The sequence below is a fragment of the Equus asinus genome, chromosome 2, assembly GCF_041296235.1.
Source record: "Equus asinus isolate D_3611 breed Donkey chromosome 2, EquAss-T2T_v2, whole genome shotgun sequence".
Classification (NCBI taxonomy): domain Eukaryota; kingdom Metazoa; phylum Chordata; class Mammalia; order Perissodactyla; family Equidae; genus Equus; species Equus asinus.
The window spans coordinates 59,181,116-59,203,165 of NC_091791.1; the positions used below are offsets into that span (position 1 = coordinate 59,181,116).

The following is a 22,050-nucleotide window of genomic DNA, read 5'->3' on the forward strand; positions in this document are numbered from 1 at the left end:
GTCAACTGGCAAAATTTTATACCTTACTCATAAGATATCTGTTGCCACCTTCAGTTTCAGACTAGCAAATGAGGAGATCAGGAAGATAGGGCTGTGCAAGGGGAAGCCCCACTGAGGCTTCTCAATGAAGAAGATCAGCTGGCCCCAAACAGGCTCCTCTGAAGAGCAGCATCTCTGGGGGCCTGGGCCTCTTAGGGACCTGGTCCAAGCCGAGTCACCTGAGTTGGAAGCCATACAGCCTTCACCTGTGAATAGAGAGATGTTTTCCAGGGCTTGAACACAGCCTCTGAGGATGCTTGAAAGCCTGCAAGCTGCCTTCCAGATAGGAACCTCCTGTGTGATGGCAAAATTATCTGGCTGTTTCCTGGAGGGTCTACCCCTCCCTGAGCAGGATGTATTCTCAGGGCACTTCTGGAAGGGATACTGTCCTGTGGACAGAGCCAGCAGCTCAGCTCTTATGACTGACGGCCCTGATGGAGACCACCTTCCATCAAAGAATTACTAGAATCTCTCAAGGCCTGTTGTGGGTTGAATTGCGTCCCACCAAAAAGACATGTTGGAGCCCTAACTGCCCACCCCTAGTACCTCAGACTGTGACCTCATTTCACAATAGGGTCTTTATAGAGGTAATCAAATTAAAATGAGGTCAGTAGGGTAGACCCTAATCAAACATGACTGGTGTCCTCTAAAAAGGGGAAATTCAGACACAGATGGACACGCATAAAGGGAAGACAATGTGAGGAGACACAGGGAGAAGAGGGCCATCTACTGGCCAAGGATTGGAGTCTGGAACAGATCCTTCCCTCACAGACCCCAGGAGGAAGCGGCCCTGCCGACACCTTGATTTTGGACTTCTAGTCTCCAGAACTGTGAGACAATACATTTCTGTTGCTAAGCCACCCAGTTTGTGGCACTTTGTTACAGCAACCCTAGAAAATTAATCGAATGCCTCAAATCTCTCCTTTTCCATTCTATTCTCATATTTGCCTTGAGGGAAAATACCCCTTGTGGGAAAATACATTCACGTAGAAACAAACATGAAGTCCAAGTGACACATGTGAGCTAGACACCATACATCACCCTCTGCCTCCCCCGGTCTTCCACCTGGAGCCACACCTCTGCCCGGAGCCGAGTCAGCAATAGCCAGGAAGTTGAGGTCACTCTCAGTAACTACCTTCCTAAGCAGAACAAAAGTTCATCTAGTCCCTCTTGCAAAAGATTCAGCCTGATGAGAGGCACCCACCATAAGCACCACCCCAGCTACTGCAGGGCTTGCAAAGATGAGCAAGAAGCAATCAGCACCCTCAAGACGCTTGCTCTTGGCTATGGAAGATAATACTCATCTAAAAAATGATGATAATGAAGAGTTTCTCAAGCTTCAGCCATTGCCAGACCAACTTCCTGGTATTTACCGTATCTGAGCCCCACCCAGTGGTGAGCTTGAGTCACTTGTACAGGCTCAGAGAGCTCATTCTGCACATCTTTTTCCAACTCTATGTTCAGTGGCGTCACCCTGGTTTTCAGAAATAGGCATGATGTGAAATTTACACCATGGAAATCAGCACACACTACAAATCAGGACTTTTTTTTTCGTTGAAAAACAGTATACCAGCACACTATACTATTATTTACTCACTTTTTCCTTTAAATGGACTCATTTTTAACTTGTTTATTTTAAAAGGAAACTTTGTATCATTACCACAAATAGAAACCAGTATACCTTGCCATAGATAGAAAGCAACCTTAAAAATAAATAAAAGTTGGGGGTCGGCCCCATGGCCGAGTAGTTAAGTTTGCTCACTCCACTTAGGTGGCCCAGGGTTTCATGGGTTCAGATCCTGGGCATGGACATGGCACCACTCATCAGGCCATGCTGAGGCGGTGTCCCACATGCCTCAACTAGAAGGACCCACAACTAAAAAAATATGCAACTATGTACTGAGGGGATTTAGGGAGAAACAAACAAAAAATTGGCAACAGTTGTTAGCTCAGTTGCCAATCTTTAAAAAAATAACTAAATAAAATAAATACAAGTCTATTATATTTCAATAAAACTGGGGAAAAACCATGAAAATGAAATAATGTTATTAAATTCTAGCAAATTACTGTTGCCTGCTCAAGGCCTGCTCCTGAGGCTGTTCTTCTTGTTATAAAAGTTGTCTAGCAAGTGTTAGGGAGATGGCAAAGACACACCAGTGCCTTGATTAATCCAGCTCCTGCCCTGGGAAAGACTGTTGTATTGGAAAGCAGAGAAATGTGAGTCCAGCAGTACCAACTAAAAACTTTCAAGGAGGCTGCTCCCAATTTGCTCACCAACTGCAGGAAAAAATGATGCTTAAATACGTCTTAAAGGCTGGGTTGAATTTCAATAGGCACAGAAGACCACGAAGAGGGTGAGAGTGGGAAAGAAGCAGGGAGGGGAAGACCATTCCCAGAGGAGGGCTCAGCTTGAGCAGAGGCTTAGAAGCCAAAAAGCGTAACGCATTCCTGGGAACACCCAGTGTCCCCCCTCTGGCTGAGGCATGGGGGGTGAGGAAGCAGTGGGAATGGTGTGAGAAAGTACATTGAGCTGATCGTGAGCACCTTCGCTGCCAGGATGACGAGGTGGTACTTGGTTTACTGGGTGGTTCAATTAGCTTTTGCTTTGCAACGAACTGCCCAAAAAGTTTAGTGGCTTACAACAACAAACATGTATTATGCCTCAGAATTTGTGAGTCAGCTGGGCAGTTCTGTTCTGAAATGGCTTGGCTGATCTCTGCAGTCAGCCGGCACCTGTCTGGGCCTGGCTGGTCTAAGACGGCCTCACTCCTGTGTCTGGCAATAGGAGGGCTGTTGGTCTAGGGGCCTCCCAGGGAACCAACTGGGGCCTCCGCTCATGTGGTCTCTCATCACTCAGGGGCCCGGCCCAGGCTAAAAGGCAAGCCCCAACGCGAAACACTTCTCAAGCCTCTGCTGGTGGCACAAATTTTCTGTTACCCCGTCAGCCAAACATGGCCATGCCCAGAGTCAATACGGAAGGGCCACCCAATAGTGTGGATACAGGGAGAGTAAACGCATTGGGACCATGACTGCAACAATCTCCCACAGTAGGGATGGAGAGTTTTGAAAACCTTTGAGCAAGGGAGTGATGTGACTAGAAGAAGGAACGAAGCATGGCATGATTTGTAACAACAACAATAATAGTTTATACCTAAAGTGTAACTATCACTTTTTCCCCCAGGACTTCACATTATCTATTCAATCTTTACACGCACACACATACACACACACTGTTAGCAGTCCCATTTTAAAGATGAGGAAACTAAGGCACAGAGAAGTTAAAGAACCTGTCACAGTGCACGCAGCTGCTAAATGGTAGAATTAGAACTCAGCCTCAGGCAGTCTAACTCCGTACCCAGTATACATAACTGCTAAGCTATGGAGGGACCCAAGAGAAAGCCCTTTTGATGGTCTCTGTGAGGGAGAAAAGTGTTCGTCTTAAGGTAGTTGTAGAAGTGACAGAAAAGGGACAGATCCAAGAGACACCTCTGAGATAGACTCTGCAGGACTTGGAAACTGATGTGGGAATGGAGGAGAAAAATGTGTGGGACAGATGTGGGGCATGGGGGACCCGGCTGTGCCTGCACAGGGCTAAGCTAGCAGGAGGACATGCTGGTCTAGGGGTGAATAAAGGGGAGGATTTAGGATATGTTGAGGAGGACGTTAAGCAGACACCCATTTGGAGCTGTCCAACTAAGTCTTGGAAGTAGAGGTCTGAAGGTTCAGAGAGAAATCAGGTCTGGAGCTCAAGGCTGCAATCTCAGGTTAGAGGCCCTAGTTGAAAGCATGTGAGAAGAGAAGAATCCCCACAGCTAGGTAGGTAGGTAGGTAGGTAGATAGACAGATAGATAAACAAGAAGTGGCAAGGTCTGAGGAGGGAGATGACAGGAACATCTGAAGGTGGGCGCTGGCGATAAGAGAGGAGCTGGGCAGAGGGGGCAGGGCTGGCTCCCAGAGGTGGGGCCTAGAGAGCCTCCGTGGCAGACCTGGGACCTGGCGGCAGGGCCAGACGCTGCAGGAGGTGAGCGGGGATGGCTGAGAAGGGCTGTTGAGTTTGGTGAGCTGAAAGTCGTTGGTGAACACAGCTAGGGCCAGGACCAGATGACAATAACACAGCAACACACAGCCACTTAGTATGCATCAAGCACTGTTCTGAGCATTTCACACATATTTACTCACCTAGTCTTCACACAGCTCTTGTCATCCTCCCCCCACCCCCCCCCCCCCCAGCCTACTGAATAATCCCCAGGCTCTAACCACAGTGGAAATAAGATGTGGTTTGTGGCCACTTTGATCCTTCCCTGAGCACAGTTCTTCTTCATGAGCTCCTCCTGTCTCTTCCTAGCCTTACTGGCTGTGGAAATCCCTTTGGGTCCTCTGTGAAGCCCGTGTTTTCCCCTGTAAGGACTCCCAGCCAAGATACCGCAAACTCATCACAATGATGTATCTCAGCCTGAGGGAACCTCTCATCTACGTCTACTGTCTTTGAACAGCCTGAACACCCTGCCCTAGAAATACATGCATCTTATTACGTTTTTAGATCCTAAAAAGACAATGAAATCTCCTTGAAGGCAGTGACCAGGTCTTATCCATCCTCGAATCTCCCTTTAATGAACAGCAGTGGACTCGTATCTAGAACCAGATCAGTGTTTCTCAGTTTACAGATCATCACCCATTATCAGGTGGAGAAATCAATTTAGTGACTGTATTAGTTATCTATTGCTGCATAACAAATTAAGCAAAACATAGTGGTTAAAAAGCACTATTTATTGTACCATGGCTTCTGTGGGTCAGGAATCTAGTGTGTCTTAGCTGGGTCCTCTGGCTCTGAGTCTCTCACTGTCTCTCACAGGCTCTCAGGGCTTGACTGGGATGAATCCTCTTCCTAGTTCACTCACATGGTTGCTGGCAGGATTCAGTCCTGTGGGCTAGAGGACTAAGACCCCAAGTCCTCACAAGCTGTTGGCAAGGGGCTTCCCTCGGTTCTTGGCCACATAGGTCTTTCCATAGAGCACCCCTCAAGACGGCAGCGTGCTTTATCCGAGCGAGCTAGCAAGAGGGCAAGAGAGAGTGTGAGCAAGAGAGACAGAAGTCACAGTCTTTTGTAACCTAATCCTGGAAGTGACATCTCATCACGTCTGCTGCGTTCTGTTCATGAGAAGCAAGTCACCAGGTCTAGCTCACACTCAAGGGGAGAGGACCACATAGGTATGAATATCAGGGGGTTGGAAGCCATTTCAGAAGCTGCCAACCACAGCGGGTAACACCAACACTCTCTTCTTTCTTCCCCGTCTTCTTCTTCTTCTTCTCCTCCTCCTGCTTCTCCTTTTTTTGATGAGGAAGATTGGCTCTGAGCTGACATCTGTGCCAATCTTCCTCTATTTTGTATGTGGGATGCCACCACAGCATGGCCTGATGAGCAGTGTGTAGATCTGTGCCTGGGAGCCAAACCCCTGAATCCTAGGCTGCCGAAGCTGAGTATGCAAACTTAACCAGTATGCCACTGGGTGGGCCCTACACCAATACTTCTTATAAATAGAACAGAATAGAAAACAACAGGGAGATTCACACATGAGAAAAGCATTATTTAATGAACCTTTTGTTTCAGTTTTATACAAAGGTATGTATGGACTGGGCCATGATATAAACGTGTATTTTTTTTTACTGTGAATCAATGCAAAAATGCTAGTGATTCACTGTACTAAATGATCTCTCAGTTATTTCCAGTTTTCAACATTCTTTAAATTTCAGCTCCACTGAAGTATAATTGACATAAAAATGTAAGATATTTAAAGTGTACATCATGGTGATTTGATATATGTATACATTGTGAAAGGGTTTCCTCCATTGAGTTAATTAACACATCCATCACCTTATGTATTTATCTTCTTCATTTTTTTTAACTTTTTTTTTAAGATTGGCCCTGAGCTAACATCTGTTGCTAATCTTCTTTTTTTTTTCCCTTCTCCTTCTCCCCAGAGCCCCCCAGTGCCTAACTGTATATTCTAGTCATAGGCTCTGCTGTGTGGGACGCCGCCTCAGCACGGCCTGACAAGCGGTGCCATGTCTGCGCCCAGGATTCGAATCAGTGAAACCCTGGGCCGCTGAAATAGAGCTTGGGAACTTAAGTACTTGGCAATGGCAATGGCCCCTATCTTCTTTTTTGTATGTGAGAATATTTAAGATCATTCTCTTAGCTAATTTCAATTATACAATACAATATTATCAACTATAGTCATCACCATGTTTTGTACTAGATCCCCAAATTTCAACGTTTTGAATCAATGTACCTAACAGGTATTCAATGAACATTAGATGAAACGATGGATGGACAGTTGGGCAAGTGGGTGGATGGATGAGCGAATGGATGGATAGATGGGTGGATAGGTGGATGCGTACTGTTCCTCCCAGATGATTTATCAGGCCAAACCAATTCAGAGTGAGTTCTCACTGATCCAAAGCCTATACCAGGGGCTGGCCCCGTGGCGCAATGGTTAAGTTTGTGTGTTCTGCTTCAGAGGCCCGGGCTTCACCAGTTCGGATCCTGGGCGTGGACATGGCACCACTCATCAGGCCATGCTGGGGCGGTGTCCCACATGCCACAACTAGAAGGACTCACAACTAAAAATACAGAACTATATACCCGGGGCTTTGAGGAGAAAAAGGAAAAATAAAATCTTTAAACAAAAACAAATCCTATACCATTTACTGTGAGTTTATATAGCACATATATTGACATTCAGAGATGTTTTATTCTGATATGTAACTAATTCTTTTAGCAATTTTTTAATTTTATGTGCACTATGCCCCAGGTACAACACTGGGTATTACAGATACAGTGCTTAGCAAAAGAAACGCGGTCCCTGCTTTCCTGGAGGATTTAATTCAGTATTAGAAACAGACATTAAAAGAACATATACTACAAATGCATCATTATCATTATAGTTTGTGAAAAGAGTCTTGAAGGAAAGTACAGAGAGAGAGTAACAGGGGGCCTGATTTAGACTGGGTGTCAGGAGGGGCCTCCTCACGGAAACTGCATTTAGGCTGAGGCTTGAAGAAAGGGGATGAGTGAGCAGGACAGGGCAAGGCGGGGAGGAGAGTGTCCCAGGCAGATGACACAGCACATGCCGAGCTGCTGAAGCCGCAAAGACCTGGTGTTTTCAAGAAACCGACAGAAGGTCTGTGAGGCTGGCATGAGTGGGAGGGCGTAGGATAGGAGTGGCACAGTGAGCAGGGGTTACTGGCAGGGGCTGGTCTTGGTCCAAATGCAACTGGAAGTCATAAAGGGTTTTGAACAGAGGAGTGACAAGATCTGATTTGTATTTTAAGACCCCTCTGGCTGCAATGTGGAGAAGAATTGGAGGGGGCCAAGAATGGGCATGGGAAAAACAATTAGGAGGCTCACTCAGTCTTTCAGAGGAAAGAGGATGGCGATGGGAGACAGAAGGGTGCAAGACAGTTCGGGGGCAGAATCACTAGGACTTGGCAACATATTGAATTTGGAGGCTGAAAGAGATCAAGGATGACAGGCTGGCTTCTGGCGTGAGCCTCTACTGGGTGGTGCCATGACCTAGGCCTGAGGAGGAACAGGTTTGGGGAAGGGCTGTGATCAAGAGTTCAGCATGCCCAATACTGTGTTCGAGACGAGGGTGAGACCTCCACGTGCGGGTGTCAATAAAACGCCACCACCCACCTCGTGCCAGGCTGTGATCCACTTCACATGCATTTTCTTACTCACTCCAGAAGACCACCCTATGAAGTAACTACTAGTGTTATCTCCGTTTTAGGGGTGTGAAAGCTGAGCACAGAGACTGAATGACTCGCCCAGAGTCACGTGGCTTGTTCACAGCAGAGTCAGGATTCAAATCCTGTCCATCAGCCTCCATCCACAGGGTGTCAATTCCCTGAGCTACCCCTGGGAATAAGTTGGGAGATGAGGTGGAGCTTGGGGAAGGGGGGGTCCTATCCAGCACTACACGGTGCCTTGAAGCCATTATATCCCTCTCAGGGAAGACAGCACCCCCAAAAGGCTTGTCCAGCCTGTCTGTAGATTCAGACATGTCTGGGCCTGTCTGGAAGGTTTGTGGGGTGAGACTCTGTGGGGGTATTTGCATAAAGGATCAGAGAGCCTCGTGGGAAAGTGCTCCCCAGAAGGGAAGAGGACAGCAAGGTGCTTAGCCCAAGCATAATAGATCACTTCTGGAAAAGAGGAACAGTTAAAAAACTTTTTTAAATAGTCCTTTTTTCTTCCTAACTACAAAAATACTACTTGTAGAATGCAGAAAACTTGCAAAAGATAAAAAAAAAATGGGAAAATAATCGCCTGTAACCTTGTCTCCTGAAGGTAACTACTCTTATCATTTGGGTGCATGTCCTTCCAGTCTTCTATTTATATACTTTTTCGAGGAAACGATCATTTTGTACGTATGGTTTAGAGACCTGTTTCTTTCCATAGGAAGAATTCCTAGCAGTGAGTTCCTAGCAGTTAGGGCGTATTTTATAATCTTTTAATGAAAATGCTATGGCTTCTGGCAGGGCTGAGACCAGGGAGAGGTACGAGAGGCTCCAGGGTAGCAAATTTAAGGAGCACTCACTCTCTGCTGCCAACCCCGCAGTGCACAGCCTGAGAGGGGCTCTTCAGGTCTTGCCTCACCCCAGCCCTGCCCCTAGCTTCTGGGTCCTGGTGGGAAACTGAAAGCCAGAGACAGGGCTGCTGTGTGACTTGGAAACAAAGCACACACAAGATGTGTCAGAATGGAGAGTACTCCCCCTGACAACGCTAGACGACAATTATGCCTGCAAACAGACATAGGACACCCCTATGTTATTCTCAGGGAGTAGGTCAATTAGGGTACAGCTAAGCTGCCACTAAAAAACAATACTTCAGCTTAAATAAATAGTTTGTTTCTGTCTCATGAAACATGCGGCCTAGGGAAGGTTGATGGCTCTGCTCCAAAAGGTCATCTAAAAACCAAGATGGCCAGTTACTCTGTCATCTTCAATGTGTTCTTTCCATCTCAGGGTCCAAGGCTGCTATTACAGTCGTACCATTTCTGAGCTGGCAGGAAGGGGAAAAGAAAATGTCCAGAGCAAGCCACTTGCCTTTAAGGAGAAGACCCAGATGTCGCAGGCCTTGCTCCTTTTTACATCCCATGGCCCTGACTTGGTCATGTGACCACACCTAACTGCAAGGCAGCCTGGGAAATGTAGTCTATAGCTGAGTGATCATGTGCCCAGCTGAAACTTGTGTATTTTATTACTAAAAAGAAGGGGAAAATAGGTACTGGGGAACAATTAGAGGCCTCTGCCATAGGGAGGGATTTTGGATAGAGGTTCCTACAGTTCAGTAGGTGGGTACTAAGCCAAAAAAACCCCTTGTTTTTTGTGCTCAGACTACTGGAGCCCAGGGAAATGTGGTTTGTAAATATAGATCTTAAGTCCACAGTATAATTATGAGCTGAGACTGACCGTGGAAATACCCTTACATGGCACAGGGCTGGAGACTCTATGTGCTTAGGGAGTGTTTATTGGTCAATTGTTTAATTATCAACAAATCAGGAAATCATTAATTCATCCATCCTCTTTGCCCCTTCTTGTAGATCAGCTTTTCTTGCCCCTGACTGACCAGGATATTGGCAGATGCTATTGGTTGCTATTCTAATAGCTACCCCTCTCTTTTTTCTTATCAATAGAATCCTATTTTGGGGGGAAGCAGTATGGCAACTAAATACTCACGTTCCCTGTCTCTCTTGAAACTAGGGAAACCACGTGTCGTGGTCCGGTCAGTTGTATTAGTTTGCGAGGTTGCCATAAACTAGGTGGCTTGAACAATGGAACTTTATTGTCTCACAGCTCTGAAGACTAGAAATCCGAAATCAAGGTGTTGGCAAGGTTCATTCCTTCTGAGGGCTGTGAGGGAAGGATCTGTTCCGGGCCTTTCTTCTTGGCCTGTAATGGCCTTCTCCCTCTGTCTCTGCATTGCCTTCCCTCTGTGGGCATCTGTCTCCATCCAAATTTCCTCTTTTACAAGGACACCAGGCATATTGGCTTAGAACACACCCTAATGACTTCACTTTAACTTGATTGTCTCTTTTAAGATACTGTCTCCAAATAAGGTCACAATTGGAGAGACTGCGGGTTAGGACTCCAGCACATCTTTTTTGGGAGGACACAATTCAACCCACAGCACCAATGAAATAAGAACAGAAATCAGCCAGCGAAGCATTTACTTTCCTGATAAAATGAGACAACTTTCTTCCTGCCTTGAATGTGAACATGACAGCTGCAGCCTTAGCTGACATCTTCTGACCGTGACAGAGGGGCCCTGAACCAACTCCCGCGACCTCAGAGCTCCCGACATCTTGTCACACAGCTTTTATTCAAGCCTTTGAGGAGATTTTTCTATTATCTGGAGCTGAAGGCATTCCTAACTGGTCCAGCATCTTCCTGGACTGTCTTTAGTTCATCTGCATCTGTTAGGGGACGTTAAGGGCCTTATATAAGAACATCCCACTCATATGTCTTCTGATGTCTTATCCTAAAAGTCACGTAAACTTCCAGAGTGATGACAAAACACAGGCAAACGTACTTGCTATTGAAATGCCTGGGAAGGCTGGGCTTTGAGGGGACATGATGTTTGAATGGAGCGGGCCTCAGAGAGAGCTAAAGCCCTGAGCCAGAGGAGTACTGTAAACAGGCAGATGGTTGGGGTGGATGGGAAAGGGAAGTGGGAGGAGCAGCAAAATGCAGACAGGTTCGGTAAGGCTTCTTACTGAGGAGACTAGGGAAGCGGGATTTACTAGGATCAGTCAGATGCAGGAGCCTAAAGGAAATCCCAAGGGAGTTACCTCTACTACCTAAATACAAAGACATAAAATCACAGGCTGGATGAAAACTTGAGAATATCTGGTTCAGGTAAAGCAAACTCAGATGCTCCGGGGGGTCAAGGCAGTAGCATGAGCGAGTGAAGCAGGCAGGTGAAGACCGTGGAGAATGGTTCACCAGACGGGGCAGCTGTAAATCAGCTCCCAGTCTTGAACTGTGCTCTGGGCCCTGAACTGCTAAATCTGTCTTTTCAAGAAAAGCTAGAAACTTTTTATGTTGAAATCTCCAGCTTTTTTAATGTGGGCAACCCACTAAAGAATTTCGAACAACACGTGAGCTAAATAAAATGCATCTGTGAGCTAGATGTGGTTACCAGAATGCCACCTCTGCTCCAGCCCCACCTCATGCCCAAAGCAGACCCCACTACAGTATCCCACACCAGCGCTCCCCAAGCCTCGCCTCGAATGCCTCCAATGACAGAGTCATTACAAATCCACTAACTCCTGTAACTCCAGACATCAACCCACTTTTCTGTTGCAGCTTTAGAAAGAGCAAAAGACCATTTCCTCTGTGCAGCCATTGCCCCTTTCCCTTCACTTGCTGAAAAAATGCCATACAGAGGAGGCAACAGATACATCAGAGACTTTCAGGCTCTCCATACAGGACTAAGAGACAGAAAAGAAACAGGCGGATGCACGTGAATATTCAAGAAGCAGAGAAGACAGGTCCCTGTGGCTAATTAGACGTGAGGAGTGGGGAAAGTGGAACAGAGGTTGACCTTTAGTCCTTGGCTGGAGTGATCAGAGGATGATGGTGCTGTGCACCAAGAAGGGGCATGCAGGAGAGGGAGAGGATGTGGAGCAGAGGGGGAGACGGCAGGCTCCATTTAGAGGAGGTCCAGTTAGATGTGCTTAAGGGACATCCAGGCATCCGTTAGATATTTGAGTCAGGAGCTCCGCAAGGAATGTGGGCTGAAGCTATAGATCGGGAGTCATCGGCAGAAACTGAAGCAATAGGAGGGGGTGAGCTCACCTGAGGGAGATATGGAGTGAGAAGGGAAGAGGAACAAGGCAAAACCCGGGGAGCATCAACATTTACATGAGGGGCAGTAGGGGAGCAGATGGTGGTGAAGACCGAAAAGGAGATGCCAGGAAGGGACAAAGAGAAGAGACTCGTGTGCAGAAACTTGAGGGAGGAGAAAGGATCGTGAAAAAGAGAACAGTCAGATGAGGACCAAAAAGTGTCCACTGGATGTGACATCAAGGCAGCTTCTGCGCAGTGGCAGGGTGGAGGCCAAAGTGAACTGACAGCAGAGTGAATAAACGGAAATGAGAGCGTGACCAGCAAGCGTAGACAGCTCTTTCAGGAAGCTTGGCTGGGAGGAAGGGAGGAAAACACAACTACAGTTAGGAAGGGCCTTGGGGCCTAGGATAATTAAAGCTGTAGAGACTGGGGCATGTTTACACTCTGATGCCAAAAAATCAGGGGAGACGGGAAACGTCCAATTGGAGATACAGAATACAAGACTACACTCCGAAGCTCCCCAACTTTATTTTATAGTGTAAAATGGAGCTTTATCTGCTCAGGCTGCCATAACAAAATACCATAGACTGGGTGGCTTAAAGAACAGAAATTTATTTTCTCACAGTTCCGGAGGCTGGGAAGTTCAAGACGAAGGTGCCAGTCGATTTGGTTCCTGGTGAGGCCTCTCCTCCTGGCTTGCAGATGGCCACCTTCTCACTGTGTCCTCACAGGTGAACAGAGAGCTCTGGCATCTTTTCTTCTTCTTTTTTTTAAAGTATGCTTTTTTGTTTGTTTGTTTGGTGAGGAAGATTGGTGAGCAATATCTGTTGCCAATCTTCCTCTTTTTTTTTTCCCCCCAAAGCCCTAGTACATAGCTGTATATCCTAGTTGTAGGTCATTCTAGTTCTTCTGTGTGGGACACCGCCCCAGCATGGCTTGATGAGTGGTGTGTAGGTCTACGCCCAGGATCCCAACTGGTGAACCCCAGGCCACTGAAGTGGAGCATGCAAACTTAACCACTTGGCTATGGGGCCAGCCCCTCTTCCTCTTATTTGAAAGGCACCAGCCCTATGAGATCAGGGCCTTACCCTTATGACCTCTTTTAACCTTAACTACCTCTCTGTAGGCCCCATCTCCAAATACATTCACGTTAGAGGTTAGGGCTTCATTATATGGATTTGGGGGGATAAAATTCAGTACCTAGCAGCCCATGTACTCACCATTCTATCTATTACTGGGGAAAGCTATTTGGCATTTCGTGGGCCTTCCTGGAACTGCCAAGCTGGAGCTCCCTCCGCCTTACCACACCCCTCCCTTCTCCACACCCCTCCCTTCTCCCTCTGCATTTTTCCTCCTCTGACCATGAAGGGGGAAACTCATTGGAAGGACATTGTTGAGAAAGTTGCCTGGTGGTCAAAATACAAGATGTTCTTATGGAAGGAGGAACGAGTCTGGAGCTTCTAAGAGAAACACACTCATGCCAAGCCCTGGCGTGGCTGTGACTGTTGTATGGACACATATTATTCCCATGAAGGATGCCCCAAAATACACTTTTAGCTTCAGTTGCCCAGATACGTCACAATAAAAGTGAGTTTTTAGGGCTACAATATCCACTTTCCACCGAGCCATTTTAGTCTCTAACTACTGAACAACCCAGCCCCGTCTATCCCTGTGCTATCCTGACCCTGAATGTCCTGCATTCACTTATTTATTCAACAGGTACTTACGGAGCACCTGCATGTGCCAGGCACCGTGCTAGTCCCAGGGGACAAGCGGAGAACATGACAGGCTGCTTTCATGGCACTTACGTCTACCGTGGAGCAGCAGATATTAGTGAAATAATCACACAATTATAATGGGACAGGTCGCGTGGAGGCGAGGCACCCAGTGGCACGAGAGCCTCTGACAAGGAGATTGGGCCTTGGCAGACAGGGTAGGGGAGGCTGCCCGGAGAAAATTCACCCGAGTGGGATGGGAATGGCAGGGGATGAGTAGGAATCCATCAGGTGAATGTTAGAGAATACAGACAGCCCCCGACTTACGATGGTTTGACTTCCATTTTCTGACTTTACAGTGGTGCGAAAATGATAAGCATTCCATAGAAACTGTGCTTCACATTTTGAATTTTGATATTTTCCTGGGCTATTGATAAGCAGTATGATTGATACTGTCTCGTGATGCTGGGCAGCGGCACCTCGCCACAGCTCCCAGTTAGCTACGCCATCATGAGGGTGAACAACCGATACACTTACACCCATTCTGTACCCAGACAACCATTCTGTTCTTCACTCTCAGTACAGAACACAATAACTTACATGAGATTTTCGACACTTTATTATAAAATAGGCCTTGTGCTAGATGATTTTGCCCAACTGTAGGCTAATGTAAGTGTTCTGAGCACGTTTAAGATAGGCTGGGCTAAACTATGATGTTTGGTGGGTTACATGCATTAAATGCGTTTTCAACTTATGATATTTTCAACTTAAGATGGGTTTATCAGGATGTAACACTATCAAAAGTTGACAAAGATCTGAATATTGGTTTTCTGTGCTGCAAATAGAAAATAATAACAAATTTACACAGCTTTTTCTTTTTTAAACAACAAAATTAGTGACTTGAAACAACACATTTATTACATCACAGTTTCTGTGGGTCAGGAATCCTGGCAGGGCTTAGCTGGGTCCTCTGCAAGGCTGCAATCAAATGTGAGGAGGGCTGCATTCTCACATGGAGGCTTGACTGGGGAAGGGGCCACTTCCAGGCTCACTCACGTTGTTGACAGAATTCATTTCCTTATGGCTGTAGGATTCATGGCAGCTTGCTTCTTAAAAGCCAGCAAAAGAGAGGGAGAGAGAGAGAGAGGGGGAGGGAGGGAGAGAGACTCTAGAGTGAGTCTGTTAGCAAGGTGGAGTCTTACATAACTTAACATAATCACAGGAATGACATTCCGTCACCTTTGCCAAATTCTGTTGGTTAGAACCAAGTCACAGGTCCCACTCACTCTCAATGTTGTGAACAACCAGGAGGTAGGGATCATAGGGGTCACCTTAAAGCCTGTTCACCAGAGAGAACAACCAGACAAAGGGAATAGCATGTGCAAAGGCCCTGTGATGGGAGGGAGCATGATCCATTTGAGGAACAGGAGCACAGAGACTGAGAGGGAGAAAGGTAGGAGATGAGGCCAAGCCATGGAGGGCCTTATTCAAGATTCCAAGAGTAATGGGAAGCCATGGAAGAGAGGGTGGTGATGCAATCCTATATACACTGCCAGCCATGGCTATTCCAAGTCTTCTGAGCCTAATTCAGTGTGGATAGGTGAATAACCCTAATCCAAATCCAGTCAGAAGACCTGGATGCAAGGAGTTGTCAGCAAGGCAAGTGAATCCCCTGGCTAGATGGAAGCTCCATGATGTCTCCCCCTGTCATCTCTGAACCCAGAGCCAGGGCTATACCAGGAGCTCAGTAGATATTTCTGAATGAATTAGTTGATGGAGAGATGGAAGCCAGGTAGCTTGCCCAGAGTCTGCATGGAGAAGTGGATCCTCAGTAACTGAGTCAGAGCCTTCCACCTTGACTTTGACAGCACCCACTCAGTCATCACAAAAGGATTCCCACTGAAAACCCTGGGCTCTACCCGAGAGAGGGCAGAAGCTCCCCAGGGCAGGGTGCCTCTTACCTCAGCATGGTGAACACCCACTCTTGGCTCCAGGCTCTGTACACCATGTGCCTTGCCTTTGGGCTGTGGCTGGCACAAGGCGTGGCACACCATTCACTGTTTGGATGACAGTGCATTTCCATTTCAAAAGTGCTCTCTCTAGTTGGAGCTCAAACTGTCAAAACCAGACATGCCACCGACGTGGTGTGGCATTAAGGGCACTGCCCACTTTCACCCTGCAGGCCAGGGGTAACAGAGGGAGGGTTGCACCCATGAAGAATCTCCCACTAAATGTTGGCTGGAGAGAGCGACAGGAACTACAGGTGTTGAACTGTAGTAATCAGGCAGATAAACAGGCTTCCGTGGAGGACCTTATCATGTCTTAGTAACTTTGAACTAACCGTGTCTCCCTTTCTGAAGTCTACAACTACAGACTGTTGTTGGCATCACCTGACAAGACCACTAAAGGAAGAAATACTGAGACTGAAGCACGGCCCTAAAAGCCACTTCCATTTTTTAAAACTCAAATTATATTAAAAATGTTACAAGTGCCAAGAAAGGGCTGCCCATATGTGGTATATTGTGCACATTTGGTCCCGGCAGTACATCAGGTATAGATCTAGGAATACTGTGTCTGTGGGGTCACAACTGTCTGGGCAGCGTCCAGTCCCCAACTATCTAGATAACCTCATTCAGAGATAAGATTCTGATCCCCACTCCAATGTGTGGGTTTTTTCCTCACCACCCAGCAATTCTCCAACACCAGCTGGGTGTCGTACAATTCAACTCAATTCTGACACTAACTACCTGGAGAGAGTGTCAGATCCCACAGGTTAAAGGCTCAGTCCTACAAGACTGCCCCCTACCTCTTCAGACTTCAGATGCCAGTCCCAAGTCCAGGTTATGACCTGTTCTTCTGGCCAACTGGTCACATGGATCAGAGGTTCCAACAACCCTCTCCTTGGGTTTGATTTACTTGCTAGAGAGGCTCACCAGACTCCGAGAAACATTCTACTTACTAGATTACTGGTTTATTATAAAAGGATATAACTCAGGAACAGCCAGATGGGAGAGATGCAGAGGGCAAGGTATAGAGAAAGGACGCGGACCGTGCATGCCCTCTCCAGGAACACCACTCCCCCCAAACCTCCACGTGTTCACTAGCCTGGAAGCTCTCCGAACCGCCCCACCCCCAGTCCTTCTGGGTTTTTATGGAGGCTTCATTACATAAGCACGGTTGATTAAATAATTGGCCACTGGTGACTGACCTCTATCTCCAGCCTCTCTCTCCTCCCTTGGAGGTCAGGGCGTAGGACTGAAAGTTCCAACCCTCCAATCACACGGTTGGTTCCTCTGGTGACCAGCCGCCATCCTTGGGTGACCTAGGAGGTGTTCCAAAGTCACTTCATTAACATAACAAAAGACACCTTTATTACTCTCATCATTTAGGAAGTTCTAAGGGTTTTAGGACCTCTGCGCCAGGAAAAGGGACTAAGAAGAAATATATATTTATTATAAACCATAATATTACAAGAGATAATACACAACTGGTACGTTTGAGGCCACATGAGACCCTCCTAGTCCCCAGTGGTAGGTTCTGGGGGAGGGAGCAGAGATATTTTTTTAAATTCTCATCGGATAAACAGACTAGTATATCTACAAATGGAATACTACTCAGCCACAAAAACGAATGGACTACTGATACAGCAACACACTATGCTGCGTGAAGAGCCCAGACACAAAATGGTACATATAGCGGGCCGGCCTTGTGGCCAAGTGGTTAAGTTCGCACGCTCTGCTTCGGTGACCCAGGGTTTCGCCAGTTCAAATCCTGGGCACAGACATGGCACTGCTCATCAAGCTATGCTGAGGTGGCATCCCACATGCCACAACTAGAAGGACCCACAACCAAAAAAAAAAAAAAACACAACTATGTGCCGGGGGGCTTTGGGAGAAACAGGAAAAATAAAATCTTAAAAAAAAATGGTACATATAGTATGATTCCATTTATATAAAGTTTTATAACAGCCAAACTAATCTGTAGTGATAAAAAGCAGATAATTGCTAAAGCAATCCTGAGGAAAAAGAACAAAGCTGAAGGCATCACAATCCCTGAATTCAAAATATACTACAAAGCTACAGTAATCAAAACAGCATGGTACTGGTACAAAAACAGGTGCACAGATCAATGGAACAGAATTGAAAGCCCAGAAATAAAACCACACATCTCTGGACAGCTAATCTTTGACAAAGGGGCTGAGAACATACAATGGAGAAAAGAAAGTCTCTTCAACAAATGGTGTTGGGGAAACTGGAAAGCCACATGCAAAAGAATGAAAACCAACCATTCTTTTTCACCATTCACAAAAGTAAACTCAAAATGTATCAATGACCTAGAGGTAAGACCTGAAACCATAAGGCTTCTAGAAGAAAATACAGGCAGTACACTCTTTGACATCAGTCTTAAAAGGATCTTTTCAGACACCATGTCTTCTCAGACAAGGGAAACAATAGAAAGAATAAACAAATGGGACTTCATCAAACTGAAGAGCTTCTACAAGGCAAGGGAAAACAGGATTGAAACAGAAAAACAACCCACCAATTGGGAAAAAATATTTGCAAATCATATATCTGACAAAGGGTTAATCTCCATAATATATAAAGAACTCGCACAACTCAACAACAAAAAAATCAAAGAACCCGATCAAAAAATGGGCAGGGGACATGAACAGACACTTCTCCAAAGAAGATATACAGATGACCAATAGGCACATGAAAAGATGCTCATCATCACTGATCATCAGGGAAATGCAAATCAAAACTACACTAAGATATCACCTTACACCTGTTAGAATGGCTAAAATAACCAAAACAAAAAGTAGCAAATGTTGGAGGGGTTGTGGAGAAAAAGGAACCCCCATACACTGCTGGTGGGAATGCAAACTGGTGCAGCCACTATGGAAAACAGTATGGAGATTTCTCAAAAAAATTAAAAATAGAAATACCATATGACCTAGCCATCCCACTACTGGGTATCTATCCAAAGAACTTGAAATCAGCAATTCCAAAAGACCTGTGCACCCCTATGTTCACTGCAGCATTATTTACAATAGCCAAGACGTGGAAGCAACCTAAGTGCCCATCAACTGATGATTGGATAAAGAAGAAATGGTATATATATATACAATGGAATATTAGTCAGTCATAAAAAAGGATAAAATCGTCCCATTCACAACAACATGGATGGACCTGGAGGGTATTATGTTAAGTGAAATAAACCAGATAGAGAAAGACAATCTCTGTATGACTCCACTCATATGTAGAAATTAAACACGTAGACAAAGAGAACAGATTGGTGGTTACCAGGGGAACGAGGTGTTGGGGGGTGGGCACAAAGGGTGAAGTGATGCACCTACAACACGATTGACAAACAATGACGTATAACTGAAATTTCACAAGGTTGTAAACTATCATAATCTCAATAAACAGTTAAAAAAAAGGTAGATCAGTGATTGCCTGAGGCTGGGGGCTGGGGGTAGGGGATGTTGACTGCAAATAGGTACAAGGGAACTTTGGGTGTAATGAAATGTTCTATATCTTGATTCGTGGTGGTGTTTACAAGGATGTAAACATTTGTCAAAACCCATTGACAAGCACACTTGAAAGGGGTGCATGTAAATTACACCATAACCCAGTTGATAAACAAAAATTGTCATCTGAATAGGGCCACCACAGACCCCTCTGCCTTAGCTGTGTCTAATGTTTATATCTCAGCCTCTGCAAGGGCTTCTTAAAGTCAGTTCCACACACATGGACCACAGGCTGGTTCTGAGTCAGGCCCTGTCGGATGCAACGGAACCAGATGCGTGAGCAGACAACTCTCGTGCAAAGGCTGGTACAAGTGACCTCAGTGTGCACAGGGTACTATGGGACTTCAGGGGGAGGGAACCAACCCTGGCTAGGAAGCGGAAACTCAAGGAAAGCCAACCCAAACTGAGTACAGTCGTGCTTTGCTTAATGACGGGGATATGTTCTGAGAAATGCATCATTGGGTAATTTTGTAGTTGTGCAAACATCCTAGAGTGAACTCACACAAACCTAGATGCTATAGCCTACTACACATCCGGGCTATATGGTACTAATGTTATGGGACCACTGTTGTATATGCGATCTGTCACTGACCGAAACGTCGTTACGTGGTGCATGACTGTATTAAATAGGAGTCCGGGTCAGGCAGGGAAGGGATGGGGGAAGAGAGCACCATTCCAGGCACAATGTTCGCTAGGGTGCCTCTGTCTTGTTCACTGCTATATCCCCTCCCCCAGAACAGTGCCTGACATGCAGTAGGTGCTCATTAAGGATTTGCTGAGCTAACAAACAGTATGAGCAAAGACAGGGGTCTGCAAACTATGGCCCACAGGCCAAATCCAGCCGGCCACCAAAGTCTTACTGGGTCCACACTCATGTGTTTACACATTGTCTATGGCTTTCTTGCTACAACAAGAAAGTTGAATACTTGTGACAGAGACCGTAAGGCCTGCAAAGCCTAAAATATTTACTCTCTGACCTTTTATAGAAAAAGTTTGCTGAGCCCTGAGTACAGGCAAGGAGGGGATGATTTTAGAGTTTAATCCCAAAGGTTCGGAGGAAGGAGGTTCAGTGAGGTGAGAAAGGCGTGAGAATGAATCCTTACTGTCCAGTTATGGAATGTTGTGCACATTTTCTCACCTTTTGCAATGGATACGTAGACTGGTGCATTCAACACCTGTTCTGACTTCCTTCTGGTGTATCTTCTTATGCTTCAGAGGCTGGAAAGCTAAAAAATGACATTTTTTACCTTTCCTTGTAGCAAGCCCCCCAGATGTGTTTCTGGGGTTGGGGTTACACCAATCAGATGCCTTCATAGAGACATGAATGCAGGCCTGAGTTGAGTGGGGAGAGAGGCCGTGTTGCTCCAGGCATCCCTTTTGCTGATATGGATCTAGCAGGCTGTGCGGCTTGGCAGCTGAGAGTCTGGCAGCAGCTCCCTGATCTCTGAATTGTGGCTCAGGTGCAGCCGGCTGTTGGGACAGTGGCTGCTTATTCCCCAGTTTCCTGACTCTGGTCCACATAGCAGCTCCTCAGAGGGTCAGTTCTGCAGGGTCCCGAGGGTCATTCCTGGAGGCCCACCCTGAAGCCCATTCCTCCAGTTCATCCAGTTTGTTATAAGCACCCACTCCTCTGAATAAACCTTTTCTGTTATTGCAACTGACTCCTAACTGAAATACTGTTTAAAAACACACACGTTCTTTAAATGAAACAGGGTAGATTAAACCTATGTGTTTAGCTCTTCTTTCCCATTAGTCCCCCTAAAGTGAGAGCAGAGGAATTTTTTTAAAGCATAAACCCATAAGGACTAAGAAGTCAAGAAAGGATATGGCAGTGGACCAGTGATGGCAACAACATTTTGGAAGCAGGAAAGCAGAGAGACACATGATAACTGACTTAGCAGAGTAGGAAAAGTGGGGGTGGGGCAGCTAATAAGAAAAACGCCAGCTCAGAGCACAGCACTCCAGGAAGGCTCATGAATCAGAGGCTCTAGGTACCACGGTAGCCAGCCCTGGTGGTCTAGTGGTTAAGATTCGGCACTCTCTCCACTGTAGCCAGCATTCATTTCCTGTCAGGGAACCATACCACCCGTCTGTCGGTTGTCATACTGTGGTGGCTGTGTGTTGCTGTGATGCTGAAAGCTATGCCAACGGTATTTCAAACACCAGCAGGGTCACCCATGGTGGACAGGTTTCAGCGGAGCTTCCAGACTACGACAGACTAGGAAGAAGGACCTGGCCACCCACTTCCGAAAAACTGGCCATGAAAACCCTATGAATAGCAGGGGGCACGATCTGATAAGGTGCAGAAAGATGAGAGGATGGCACAGAAAGACTGGGCAGGGTTCTGCTCTGCTGTACACAGTGCCTAGGAGTCAGAATCGACTCAGCGGCTCTAACAAGGCACCTCTGTGGTCAGGGATGCAAGGTGGGGCTGGAGAGAGAAAGACGGGTTCAGCTGAAATCCCCCAATCCGCTCCACCATCCTGCCCAGCGAAGCACCTCTCCCTCCCCAACACCTGCAGAGGATGGGAGGGTTACTTTCTAGAGAAGTTGAACAATAGATACAGCAGGCCTTGGGGACACCCGGGTCTTCAGAGACCCACCCCAGGTGTGGCCAGGGGAAGGTGTTGAATGGAAAGCAAAGGAGTCGGTGAAAAGTCTGCACTCTGAGTGGAGACAGCCCCCACGTGTGCTCAGCTTGGCTGTCAGAACCTGCCACCCAGACTTCTACTGCCCAGGCAGGAAAATGGGGGATCCTTCTTGAGAAACACTGACCAGCAAAAGGTAAAACTTCTACAGATACTGACATTTGGGGGTCCTCCAAAGAAATGGCTGGTCTGGATCTGATTGTCCCACAGAGAACCTCACCCTGAGACAAGCCCTCCCACTCCACCCCCGACTCAGAGCTTCCTTTAA

The 22,050-nt window shown here is 46.5% G+C and overlaps 1 long non-coding RNA gene across 1 annotated transcript; it reads right to left on the reverse strand.

The window, feature by feature from the left end:
- Positions 1-14,501: 14,501 nt before the first annotated feature.
- LOC139041039 (uncharacterized) lies at positions 14,502-20,362 on the reverse strand. The gene is made up of 3 exons (XR_011495515.1): positions 20,273-20,362; positions 16,813-16,926; positions 14,502-14,713 (listed from the first exon to the last, which is right to left on the reverse strand). It is a non-coding gene; the product is annotated as an uncharacterized lncRNA (long non-coding RNA).
- Positions 20,363-22,050: the final 1,688 nt, after the last annotated feature.